The sequence below is a fragment of the Pinus tabuliformis genome, chromosome 2_1 (assembly GCF_031772625.1).
Source record: "Pinus tabuliformis cultivar Carrire ecotype Pingquan chromosome 2_1, CPIR1, whole genome shotgun sequence".
NCBI lineage: Eukaryota > Viridiplantae > Streptophyta > Pinopsida > Pinales > Pinaceae > Pinus > Pinus tabuliformis.
The window spans coordinates 117,297,166-117,310,898 of record NC_142299.1 but is presented as its reverse complement, the minus strand read 5'-3'; positions in this window follow the sequence as shown (position 1 = coordinate 117,310,898).

Genomic DNA, 13,733 nt, shown 5'->3' with positions numbered 1-13,733 from the left:
AATTAAGAATCTTTCACTTAAATGATCATGGAGAAAACAGTGAGAATGTTAAATCTAGAAGCAGTAAAGAATTTCTAAATAACATTCATATTTATGGAATCAACGAAACATGAGCAATTAAGAATTCACGTCCATGGCTAATTCTGAAGAAAACATATACAACAGTAAAGATTGAGCACTAGGTGTCATCAAAACATGTCCAGCACTATTCTTTTACCATACTGCTAGTTCAGTAAAACATGAGTGAGTATTGATAATCATAAGAAGACAAAACAGAGTTTGAGAAAGAATTATTATTCCATCAGACAGCAAAGGAATTCTGCACCAGTACGCATGGCATCAATATGACATCAGATGTTTCAGGAAATCACTGAGCTCTTCCAGCCCTTTGTATTAGATAAATCTGAAAGTGTCAAATACATTTGTCTCATAGAGAAAATTACCAACCCCTTATGCGTTACTAAGGGGAGTATTTATACAAAATTTTTACATGAAAAAATATCAGAGAATGAGTTAATGGCTCATTTATGTTAGGCCAACTCTTGGAGTATTGTAGTTGAGAGAGTTAATGCTGAAATAACTCTTTGGTGCCTTTAGCTGTCAAAAGTGGTCAGAAGTAGTTGGTTTGGCAGCTGTTGGAGTCGGTTGGAGATGCACTGTTCAAAACTTGGCTAGCTGTCATCGTCTATGTGATGAGTCACTTTTTAGCTGCTTTTAAATGCTAACCCTTTTCTGTTGTTTGTCTTCTAGTGACCTGGAGCTGGCAGTGGCCGAATGACTGAAGCTACCGTGGCAAAATCTGGAGCATTGCATGCCACCAATCCTCCTTAGGCATTTGATGTCTCCGAATTTTTATTAAGGTCTCATCGGCCTCTGTATACCGCCAAAAGTTAGGAGGAGTTTCAAACAGGTGGTTTGCCTCATTTTCAATGAAGAATAGGCCTTCAAGTTTAGTGTACAAGCTATGTCCTGTTGGAGGCCCTGTTTGCTCAGGAGTACTGCCAGATGCAGTGATTTGATTTTCAATATAAGTAGCCATCCTGTTGGTAAATTGATCTCTGGTGATCAATCTTCCTGTGCTGCTTAGTAGGCTGGGCAGTCCCTTTGCTTGCAACATCCCCATTTTGAGTTTATACTCCTCCACCTCAGCCTGTATTTCATAGCATTTTCTCTCCACAGTTTGCACATAATTTCTGAGAGTAGGCACCTTTTTCGCTGTGAGGATGGCCTCTGTTCTGTTGGTGATGCCAATGGCTGCCATCTCCTCTTTATCTTGCCCGTTCAAAAAATCTATCATTCTATTTGCCTGCTCAGGTCTGTTTCCCAGCACTGTTTTGGCCCTCTGGATTTCTGTCTGTGCTTGGCGAATCAAATCCATTTGCTCATGGATTGTTTTGATGGATTTCTATTGTTTGGTGATAGTTTGGCCAATCTTACCCCATAAAATTCTTTTTATATCGGCCATGGCACTTTCTAGATTTAGCTCCTTCCCCAGGGCCTTTATTTTGTCCTTTAGGGCCTTTATTTCTCTGCCCTGTTCTGCTACAGTTACCTTTGATTTGTCATACTTGGCATCTAGTTCTGCCAATTTTTCCTTGGCCTTCTTTATCTCATTTTCTTGGAGCTCCATTTCCTTGATGGCATTAGTTAATTCTTCTATGCTTGCACTGGCATCTGGGGCCGTTGTTGTTCCTGCTGCTTCTGATGTGGGGGCCACTGCTGCCCCTGTAGTTGTTGTTGTTGTTGAAGTTGTTGGAGGAGCTTGGGAAGTGGACTCTGCCTGTTTGTCTTGTAGTGCTCCTTCCAGCTCTTTCTCCAATTCCCTGATCCTTTGGTCTTGCTGCATTAGGAGGTCTAGTTGGTCCTCAGCCTGTTTTTGCTTTTGAAGTTCTGCTGTTTGAGGGTGCTCTGTGGGCTGCAGCTTCAACCTCTTCTTCAATGCATTGAGGTCATCATCTTTCTTCTTCATGAGGGCCTTCACACCCTTTGGATCACTAGGATCATGTCCAAGATCAATGATGATGTCCTCCAAAGATTTTATTCTGTTATCTTTGGCCAGAGAGGACATTCTCTCAAAATCCAACTGTGTGTTGGTATTCTTTAGGGATTCTTTCAGCTCATGGGCCATAGTTGCCCTCTCCACCAAGGTTGCATAAACCATTTCTCCAGCTTGCTTGTGGAGTTCTATTTGGTCCATGGGATGGATGTCTTTGGCCAAGACCTCCACCCTTGTTTTCACAAAATCTGCAGCTGATGTAGGCTGAGGTTTTGTAGGTTTGAAATGACTAAATATCATTTTTTCTTCTTTAATGTCATATACAGACATTAATCTCTCTTGCTGGGCTGATGTAGCATCTATAAACTGCTTGTAGACCTCACCCCTCAGCAGCTCATTCTGAGCCTTTATTTCTTTGAAAGAAGCCTTGGTGCTTTTAGGCTTTTTGCTTTGCTGAGAAGAGGATGACACCTCCAAACCAAGTTGCAAGCCTTGCTCCTGTTGGAATGAGCTGGTACCTGTGTGCTGGCTTGCTTCCCTGTCTTTCCTTGAACTGTAAAGGAATTCCTCAGTGATGTCTTCAACTTCTGGGGAGTCAGCCCTTTGCCTTTTGGTCTTTGGCTGATGGGAGAATCCACTAATAGGAGTGGACTCTTCTCTGTCTCTTTTAGTACCCCTCTCCTCATGTGCTGGGGTCTGCAAAATTGGTGCTATTAGTGGCTCAATTTGTGGAGGAGGAGTTTGCTCTTGCTGCTGTTCTGTTTGCTCCTCCCTCTGCAGCTCATTTTGCTGTTCAGTTTGCTGCTCAGTTGAAGGGGCAGCCTTCTCTTTCACTGCTTCCTCTTCAGCACCCATTATTCCTTTTCCTTTGTCTAAGCCTGGTGCTGCTGTAGAAGATGCTTGTGTGGCTGGTGCAGTCCTTGAGGTCGAGGTCCCTTCTCCTGCTGAATGAGGCCGTTTGAAGGGTACCTGCTGCACAGAGTCTAGGTCAAGAGTCTTTTCTAATTCCTTGACATTCTTTATCATCATTTCTTCTTCAGTTAATTTGTCAACTATAGAATCCTGTAGCCATTCCTGCTGGTTGGCATATTTTTCAATATGGGGATAACTACAATGCTTAATGCCTACTAGCCTGTACTTGACTCTCCTAGTAGAAATGAAGCCTTCAGGGTCATAATGGACCCACCGAAAACTATATGAAAGCTGGTATTTGTCTTTGAGGATCTCGTCAGCCTGTTCCCAACCTTCCTTTTTATTCATGATGAAAGGGCCCAGCTGATGTTTGAACTTGAGGTGGGCTTTCTTTTTGGAGCTGTGGAAGTGGGTAAGGTCAGACTGAATCAGCTGCCTATAATACTCAAGGGCAAATATCCTCATAGGCACATATTTTGGGAGCCTGAATGGACAAAGCTCACAACCATACACTCTGATGACTGTATGATCCTCATATAGATACCAATCACCTATTTTGGACTTCTTGGAAAGCTGCAAAGCTTTCTGTATTTCAGTTGATATTCTGGGAGGAGGAGCCCTCATCAACAAGCAAGAGACAGGGTATACAAACTGGTCAATAAACTCACAATAGGAATAGGGTGAATTTTGGACCAGGTGATAGAAAGATGTCCAGAAGATGACAGATCTTCTTTCCCCTCTATAATCCAGCTTTTTGATGTAGCATGGAAAAACTTGGGACTGATAATACATGAAAAGATGGTAGATGTAAGAGGAGTACTTGAAGACACCCTGTCTGTCCACTTTGCTCAACTGATCATGAATTTTGTTAGCTATGAACTTAGCAAAGTTAAACTTGCGGGCAGGGGGCTGGCATGGACTATAAAAAGATAACAAAACCAGCATTGTTTCCTCCACATGCTCACTGGTTCTGTACCCAAGCACATAAGAGATCATATCTAGCAGTAGTCTGCCTGTTTCTGTAAAGGAGACATCCATATAGGGAGGTGGCCCTGCAGGCTGGCATTCAGGTTTCATGAATGTCCTGGTGACATTCTGAATCTCCTCACTAGTCATTTTGGCAGCAGCATCCAGCAGATAATTCATGGAAAAGGGAAATAGCAGCTCAGTCTGGTCAAAGTGGAGCATTTTATTAATGGATTCAGGATTGATGTGAAAGAGGATGCTCCCAGATGGAGACTTAATGGCTCTCTGCTGCACATCATAGTTTTCAACACATAGGCGAACAATCTGAGGGAAAACATTTACAGAGGGGAGGCAATAGTATGGTAGGTTTGACTCCCATATCCCATAGGTGTCCTTGCCATTCAGATAGTCTTCTCTCAGCTGCTTGAAGGTCTGCATGAAGTCCCTGTTACCCACAAAGTCTTCAATAAGGGAGTCCCTGTCAACAAGAGGCAAGGCCTCCAGGTCTTTGTTTGGTGCATTTAAAGGAGTAACATTGAGAGCTGTGGGTGCAGGGGCAGCCATTGTATAATCTGCTTGTGAATAATGTAAGTGCAGTGGTTTGCAAGGCTCCTCAGAGTTCAATGATAGCCTCACTGTTGACAATGTTTGAACTCTTCTTCACAATGAAAGAGGCTGGCTTGTTTCTGCAGGTTTTAGTAAATTCACAGGGGTTGTGAATTGTTAGGGATGATTTGCAGAGGGTGTGCAAGATTTATTTTGGTTAAATTGCAGCTGGCCTGTACTCGGCAAAAGGGAACAATACCGAGCACCTCAAGGACAATTTTATGGTTCTGGTCTGTGGAACGACTGTTTCAATGTCGAATTATAGTTCAGGGGCAATGCAGGTCACTTTGGCTCACTTTCAGGTAGCAGACAGAGTTGAATTTAGGATTTTGACAAGTGTTCAATGGTGAATTTACAGAGAAATGGAATGCATGGGCGAAATGGGGAAATATGGTGAATACCTGGATAAAACGTTCGACAAGCCTGTGGGCCGGACTATGCAGGCTCAATGTAGCTGATTTGATGAGTTGGCACGGTCGAAATTTCGAATTTGGAGGTCCGGGAGCAAGTTGGTGGTGAGGCAGCGATAAGAGTTCTTTGCAATTCGCTTGAAAATGACACAAAACGGCTATCTTGGGCGTTTATAATGACTAATTTGGCAAAAATACGTATTTAGCGCCTTCCCGCCAATGACGTCAGCATGACGTCACGGCGGGCCCGGGTACGGGTGACGTGGACGCTGAGCTGGAGGCCAGCGTGCCCGGACGAGGTGGCAGGCGGATGTGGCGGCAGGGCCGCGTGGAGGGCCACGGGGCGCGGAGGCGGGCGCAAGGGATATGACGTCAGGATGGCGTGAGGGTGACGTGCGCCGGATGGGCGGTAACGGGGAGGCGGTAAGCGGTCTCCCCGCACCGCCTTTGGTGATAAGCGGTATCGGGGAGGGGGGCTCCGAACAACCCCAGCGCTTGACACGCGTCTTGGGTACGGGCCCTAATACCGCTGTTCCCCAGATGCTAAAGGGCGGCAGATCGAGATCTGTAAATGCCCGCCCACCGTTGGATCGTGGGTGGCAGAGGATCGACGGCTGGCGGGCCTTCCGACGGATCGTGCAGGTTGGGGGGTCCCGCTAGCCTTTTTTTTTTTTTTAATATTCAATTTAATACTTTAGGCGGAAAACTTTAGGGTTAAGGGTTTTTTGTGTATTTTCGGGGCAAGGGTTAATCTGAAAAGGGGGAAAAAGGGGTTAGAGAGTGGGTTTAAGCAGAGGAAAGGGGTTCTTGTGGAATTTATTGGGTAGAGGTGAGGTGATGGCTTAAGGGGAGGTTGTCACTCCAACCTGAGGTCAGAGCAATCCCATGACAGGGTTGACCATAGTCCCTGGTGGACTAATGTCTCCCTTGACAACTTATTTAGCTATAGTGCTAAAGGGAGGATATTTAGATAATGCTGGGATTTATACACCATAGTGTTATTATGGTAGGGAAAGGGGGACATAGGGGATTTAGATAGTAGAGTTAAGGGTTAATATGGATAAAAGAGGTAAATGAGGAGTGAAATCACTAAGTTTATTTGAAAACCATTTAGCTTTAAGAGTATATCAAAATGAAAAGATTTTTACACAGGAAATGTGGCTTTTAAAGGCATAAGAACCAGTATAAAACCTCAAACTCTTTCATGAATCTTGGCTGCTTAAGGGATGTTAGCAAATGGATGTGAACAAAGGGGAAAATGGGAAGTTAGACATGCTCCTTTGCTTTGTTGCACATGATGTATAAGAGGAGACTTTGCATCCACTGGTTTGCCTTTGTGAACAGGTTATCACACACTCAATTGAAAGGAATACCACTTCTGCAACCCCATCTACTTACCCAGCTACTTTGCCTAGCATTTTTTGTTTCTTCTTGGAGGGTGCACTTGAACTTGCAGATCCTTATGTGCCTTTTCTTTTCATTGGCTTTTCTTTTGATCATCTATCTAAGGCTACCCTTATTTCTTCCAAGGCGCCAGGTTAAGCATTTGGGAACCTTAATTCTCTACCTAGCTATTTTATCTGCCAAGATTAAACTGTTTGGAAAGATTTCTTTCTCTAATCTACAACAAAAAATTGAAACATGGCATGACCCAGCTTAGGCTGTTGGATCACCCATTGAGAAGTATAACAGCATCAACCAAATGCACATGTGTGTGCTCTATCAGAATATGAGATCTTTGCCTTACCAAAGTAGATCATATTGGCACTTCCCATGCCAATCATGAAAAATGAAACCTATTGATATATGTATCTAACAGGGTTAAAACCTACATCAACGGATCGTTAAAACATAATTTTTTGGAATCTGCGATATGCGATAGTTTTATCGCATCGCATGTTTGTCAATGGATTATTTTAAGTAGCTCTACAATTGAGACTTTTGCATCGCAACACGATTATTCAGATTAAATGTCCCTTAGCCTTAAGCAAATGTGATTTGCGATGTGTGTTGTTTTATTTTTAAGTTTTTTGAAGCACTTTTTATTTAAAAAGAAGAAACAAAGAAATCTATTTCTATGTAAAGGTTTTATTTCTTTTCACAAACTAAAGGGACCCTATTTCCTATTTAGCATCTTAGAATAAGATTAAGAAAAATTGGAAATAGGGAGGTTGTTGTATAGCACAACAATTGGCGATTCATTGAAAGAACTAGTTATCTCTGAATAAAATGATGAAATTTCTAACACTTTCTCAAGTACAAACAATTGAGGAAAAGGAAACTATTTTGAAATTAGTTAGATAAATAAAATTACTCTAAATAAGAAAAATTGATCAATTTTGCAATTTCTTTTCCAAACCCTTATTATAAATGAAACTAGTTTTGGTTTCTTTAAGCCTTGATTGGTTGTTAAAGATAAAGTAGGGGGCTCCTCCAACTTAGCTTAGTTCCACTGCTGCTAGCAAACGTCTATAGTCTCGACAGGGTTACCTTTTAACCATTAATTATTCATTATCCCATCCATCTAAGAGTATAATCTTTTAAAGATAAATTTAGAGAGTCTATATATATTTTTAAATTTTTAAATTGTTTGTTTTTTTCGGATAAAATCCATTGCCCTAGTTTGGGAGCCAGAAGGTGACAATGCCATTCATTGGTTGTAATTGAACTGAATAAGTTGGCTCGTAATGAGACCCCTTGTCTTATGATTATAAGCCATTACCCTATTTTGGTATGAAATATTGGTAATGTCAGCTTAATTAGTTCCCTATGATCATGGTAAGAAGGCTCGTAATGAGACCTCTTATCTTTTAAATTAGATATATTTTAGAATTACACTTTAAAAAATCATAAACCTAGTGGATGGGGTGAATCTTTGACTCCTTAAGAGTTATTGGATGACAATTATAGAGATGTAGATGCTTAGTTGTAGAAAGTCTTTAATTTTTTAAAAATAACCTTTCTCAACTGATAAAACTTCAAATGATTCACTATGGTTTCTAGGTTTGAAATATTTCACAATTTCAAAGAACATCTCAGAGTTTTATGATGTTTATCTAATTTCCAAAACTGTAATCATTTCCTTGAAAGTTTCTACTTTTTAAAAAAGGATATTTACAATATATTTTCAAAGAGATTTCAATAGTAAAAAGCCAATGGTATACTATTTACAACATTATTTCTGAAAGAAATCAAAATTTGCATTAAAAAATATACAGATAAGAAGGGGTTACCTCCCTAGGGAAAGAATTTCTTTAGGAGAAGCCCATTCACAGGAAGAGAATCTCTCTTTCCTGTTAAGTCTTGTAGTAGAAATGTTGATGAGCCTATCTTTCCGACAATCTGGAATGGTCCAAGCCACATCTTCTGAAATTTGGTATGCTTACCATTTTCTTCATGTGATTTGTCCCATTTCAAAATGAGATCATCAATATGTAATGTTTTTGAGCCTGCTGAACTTGCATCAAAAGAGGATTTAATGACTTGTTGATGTTTAGCATGAGTAATCTTGGATTTTTCTCTTTCCTAATCTAATTTAGGAATTTGATCAAACCTTAATTGAATAGAGGAAGAAGGGGTTTCTTCAATGAATTTTACTAGGGCTAGTGATGGGAGGGCTAGATTTGTTGGAATAACAACTTCTTTCCCATACACTAAGTTAAAAGGAGAAGTACTTATTGAGGCCTTCTGAGTTATATGATCTGCCCATAGTGCAAATATTAAAGGTTTATGCCAATTCTTTTGGCTTTGATCAATAGTTATTTTAATAATCCTGATGAGATTTTTGTTAGTTGACTCTGCTAAGCCATTTCCTTGGGGATAGTAATTTGCAGAGTATTTTAACTTAAAACCTCTCTTAAGAGTAAAATCAACTATACTATTTCCAAAAAAATAAGATGCAATGTTAAAGATAAGTGCATTAGGTAAACCAAACCTGGTGATGATGAAATGATCAATAAATTCAATAATCACATCCGAATTTTATACCTTTAGTGGAATTGCTTCCATCTAATTAGTGAAGTAGTCTATGGCTGTAAGGATGTATCTGTGCTGCTTGGAAGAATGAGGAAAATCTCTCCTATAATATCAAGCCCCCACTGCTCAAATGGTTTCTCAATGTTAACTAGTTGTAAAGGAAAGGCTAGTTTCCTTTGTCTCCCACTAGCAATTTGGCATATCTTACATTTCCTCACATAGTCATGGGTATCTTTGAACAAAGTTGGCCAATAATACCTAGCATGCAGTATTTTGTGTGTTGTAGTGTCTCCTCCAAAGTGTCCACCAGCTGGGCCATCATGGAGTTCCTGTAAAACCGTTTGCGCTTCAAATTTTTCAAGGCATCTTAACAAAACATAATCATAGTTTCTCCTGAATAACACATTATCGATGATTTCATAGTGTTTGGATTTTAACCTTAGGGAACGTTTGTTTTTGTAGCTATATTCAAGTGGGGCATATCCATTTTTCAAGTAAAAAATCAGATCAGCGTATTGATATTCAGAATCAATCATACTTATCTCATTTACTTGTATAATACTACTTTAATCTTCATGACCTGGTATATTGGAAGCTCCTGCCAGTAACCTGCAAAAACCTTGTCCTCTAACAATTTTCATTGGTGTTTCTAGGAAAACTAGTGTCGATTTGAACTACTAGTCCCACTAAGATAGGTAGCTATCTTAGAAACAAACAATGAAAGCTTTTCAAGAGTTCCTTTAAGTGTGATAGATGGAAGAGAAGAAAAGAGTACCAACCTAGATCTTCCGCTTTGATCCTAGCTAGATTTCTCCTTTCCTTGATAGAATGTGCCACTCCTCTCCTACTTGTCCCACTTCAATGAGTACCTGTAGAGTCAAAGTAATAGCAAACTATCAAAGCATCTCTATCTAAAACATCATTAACAATGCGGAATCAGAAACACATTGACCATACAATTGCATTCATAAACAATAGGGTTCACAAATACGAGATCATATGGAGGAAAACTCAAAGAACTTTATTAATAGTAATGTAAGAGAGGATTAAAACCCAGCTGTCTGATCCAGCATCATCCTCCCAGTTGTAGAAGCCCTCTTCACCTCATGAACATGAAAATCACCCAACAATGCAATGTCTCTTCTCACCAACAAGCCAACAACACTTCCTTACAAAATACAAAATTCTAGCCTCTAGATCTCTCAGCTGAGGGATCCATTTATAGATGTCTTGCAAGGGTGTGAGTCAGCTCTGGGTTTTCTATTAGTGTCATTCCACTGATAGTTCTTGGTTCCACTTGGATATTTCATGATCTCTTACTCATCCCTTGATGAATTCAGAGAGGCAAGTGTCACAGGAGAAGTTTTTGGAAGATTCCATGATCATCCACCCTGCAAACTGTCTCTACCATCTGTCTATTCTCGCTCATCACACCCCAAAGAATTCCATTTGAGTATGCATCACACCTGACTAGTTAGGCAATCAGTATGCATTGCACCTTGCCCATGGAGTAGTCTGTATGGCCCAGTTTTGGCCAGTTCTGAGTAGTTTTTCAGGTGGAACTTCTAGGAAATGATGTAATCAGTTGACCATGATCCTTTATGGTATGAAACAAAACTTTTAGGGACTTAAGGAGCCCTTATTTTATGGACATATTAGTTTGGGCTTGTAGTGCCCAAATATGTCTATAACAGCTACCCCCTAAAGCATGAGGTCATAAATCTTCTAATATCGGGTGAAATTCATTATTCATGAGGATTCGAGGTATTCGAACTAGAAGGTGACCTGTATAAGATACAATACAATACATCATCATCATATTTTTTTCATGATCTAGCTGAGGCAGGCATTCCCGTGCTCAGCTTTATAAATTCATTTTCATGTACATAGGATAGACAATTGTCTGCTGTTGTATACTGGTGATTCTTCGCATGAAGAGTCATCTTACTTGGATTAGATGACTATCTATACAACTTCTGTGTACAATTGATACCTTTATTTTCCTGAATATATTGCAACCCGGATGGATGAAACTAGATCCGGGGTCTTCAAAACTCGTCCAATATTCACCTGATGTACAAGTCGATCCATGTGAAAAGATGTTCTGAAGTCGAACATGGAAAGACATCGCCTGATTACCAACCAATGATGTAAGTTGTTAATAGACGTGAGAGGAGTCAACGATAATGATGACGACCCTCAAGGTACTATAGTACAATTCACGTGGTGTGAATATATGAGCCGATGTTTAACACCACACAAATTCTTTTGGTCGAAGGTCATTGATGTAAACCTGTCGCCGGAAGTGAGAAACTTTCCATTGAGGCATGAAAGCTTCAAAGTATTGAAAGGGTTGTTTCTAAGTCAACTTCTTAGATAATGAGCTGATGTTGACAAGAAGTGACCTGTCGTAGGAGGGCCTTGATGTATCCCACATCTACGATGCAAAACAGAGCAAATAATTTTTGTGGAGGTGAAAATGATCTGATGATATGAGGTTCAGGAATGGCGGTCATGAAAAATGAAGCGTGGATGTAATGTAGTGGATGAGGAGTTTGTTGGATGGTGAATTCTCTGAATGACTTCTTTTCAACATATTGGCGACATTGATATGGACTAGTAGCATTAATCCCATGGATGGCACGGTGGACCAATGGTGATGGTCAATGAAAAAACCCAACCCAACTCAATCACGGTGATGGAGTGAAAGTGTCATGTTCAAGAGCGACTTGCTACCAATAGAGTTCTTCAAGTTTTCTTCCCATTTTTCCCTAGTCATTGTTGACCGGTACCTCTTTATTTTTGACAAGCTTGAGGAGGATAACATATGCTTGTTCTATAATTTTCCCTTCAGGAAAACCTATCATTTTGTGTTTAGCGAGCCTAGCGTCAGTGAGACTCGTTCTTGTCTGGGTGGACAAGTTTGTCGCTATTGTTTTAATGAGTTTAATGACAAAGATAACTCAGTCCTTTTCATGTTTAGAGAGTTTGAAAATGGATGAAAAGGAGACTGCAACAGTCCTTTTTCTTGGCATAATCCCTTAAGTCTGAAAAAGTTTAAAATAATACGAAAGGGATGACTTTTTGATAGTTTTACGAGGTGACAAAGAAAAGTGCTCGATCTTTTTGTTTAATGATCCCTCAAGTCCAAAAAGATTAAAATATATGAGAGGGATGGCGTTCCCCTTACTTTAACGAGCTGGGAAGGTGTTGATGCCCCGAAATTCGTTGCAACAACATCGGGGAAACCACCCGGTCTGGAACTTAGTGCAGCTCCTTTTCCGTTTGGAATAGTGGCTCCGACTGGGGATAATGGGACCAGTTTCCCAAAGATTATAAGTAAACGGGATGGATGAATGATTTACGATATGAAGTGATAATAAACAAATAACTAAACTATAAAAGAAATATAATAACTATAAGCTAATCCCGGGACTTATCAATTCAGATAATGCAGCGTTTGATAACCTATGCTTAATGGCAGGCATATAGATGTCACTAACAGTAAGCATAAATGTTTAAATCATTTAAGATTGCTCTGCATAAATAGTTATGCAGAGCGATAATAGCGAATTACTGCACTCAGTCATTTATATCATTGTTACACGCATGAGTAAAAGAGATAACAAATCACAAAACATTCAATAGTGATATGAAATGCAGACTTGCTGTTATATCGCATACATGTAATCAATAATAGCAAAATAATAACACAGCAATTCATATAATAGAAAAGAGAACAGATACAGATAATAGTACCATGCAAGCTGTTTGATCAATCCAATATATTAATCGCTATGTCGCGGTCCTTCCTTCCAACCAGAAAGCATTCCAAGCAAACGACAATAGTGCACAATTTACTTAAAACAGCCTTCCAAGTAAAATTAAGAACCAGTGGTCGAGTTTCAAAAAGAATATAGAATGAAGCACAATAGTGTAAACTTTAGCCTTTAAGTCTTTTACAAAATTTTACGACCCTTTCCAAAACAATGAAAGGGTCTATAAATACTATGCTAATCTAAATATCTAAATATCTAAAACTGAAAACTAACAAATCGGCATTAACAAATATCATTTGGCATTTTGGTGATTCGGCAGGCGACGGCGATGCTTCAGTCAGAGGTCTCTTTGCCTTTACTCCTTCGCTGACATATCGCCAGCATTGGCTCTACTTCTGGTGGAGTATTGAGGCGTGAAGTCAGCTGTGCATCGTATGTGGCATCTTGGATATCGGCAATCAGGTATCGGAGAGCATCTGTTAGGCAGTTAAGAGCCGACCTTTGAGAATGTGGTTTAATCAGGAAAAGCCAGTATGCGTCGGCGGTCAAGGTATTCACTCCAGCAATTAACCGCCCTTGTGTCTCCAGCTCAGGATAATTCCTGTGCTCCAGCATGTTTGTGGTTGTTATGTTCCCAGGTGTGCATTGTGAAATCATGTTTGCCAGGTACAATGTATCATTGACTAGATTGATCATGTTTCTGGCAATCATTTTGCATCTGGATGCTGCCCTTTCCGCCTTCATTACCTGTGTGTTCCATTCCATGAAAAGTATGTCCTTGTATGTTACACAGATTCGGGACAAATTTGCCGCTTGCCCTTCTGGAGTGTCTTGCCATTCAATATACTCTGTTATATCGTCTTCAGCCTGATCCAAGTTACTCCTGGCTTTCTCGATTTGTTCACATACTGCTGTAGATGCTTCACAAAGTATCTCAGCTTCAACCAGTTGTTGGCACAAGAGTCTGGTCTGAGATATCAATGCGCTGTTTATTCGAGTTGCCTCTGTTCTGAAATCATCAATACTCTTGGCACCTTTGATACCTTCAAGCTGTGCTGACAGCTGAATTATTTGCTCCTCTTTAGATTT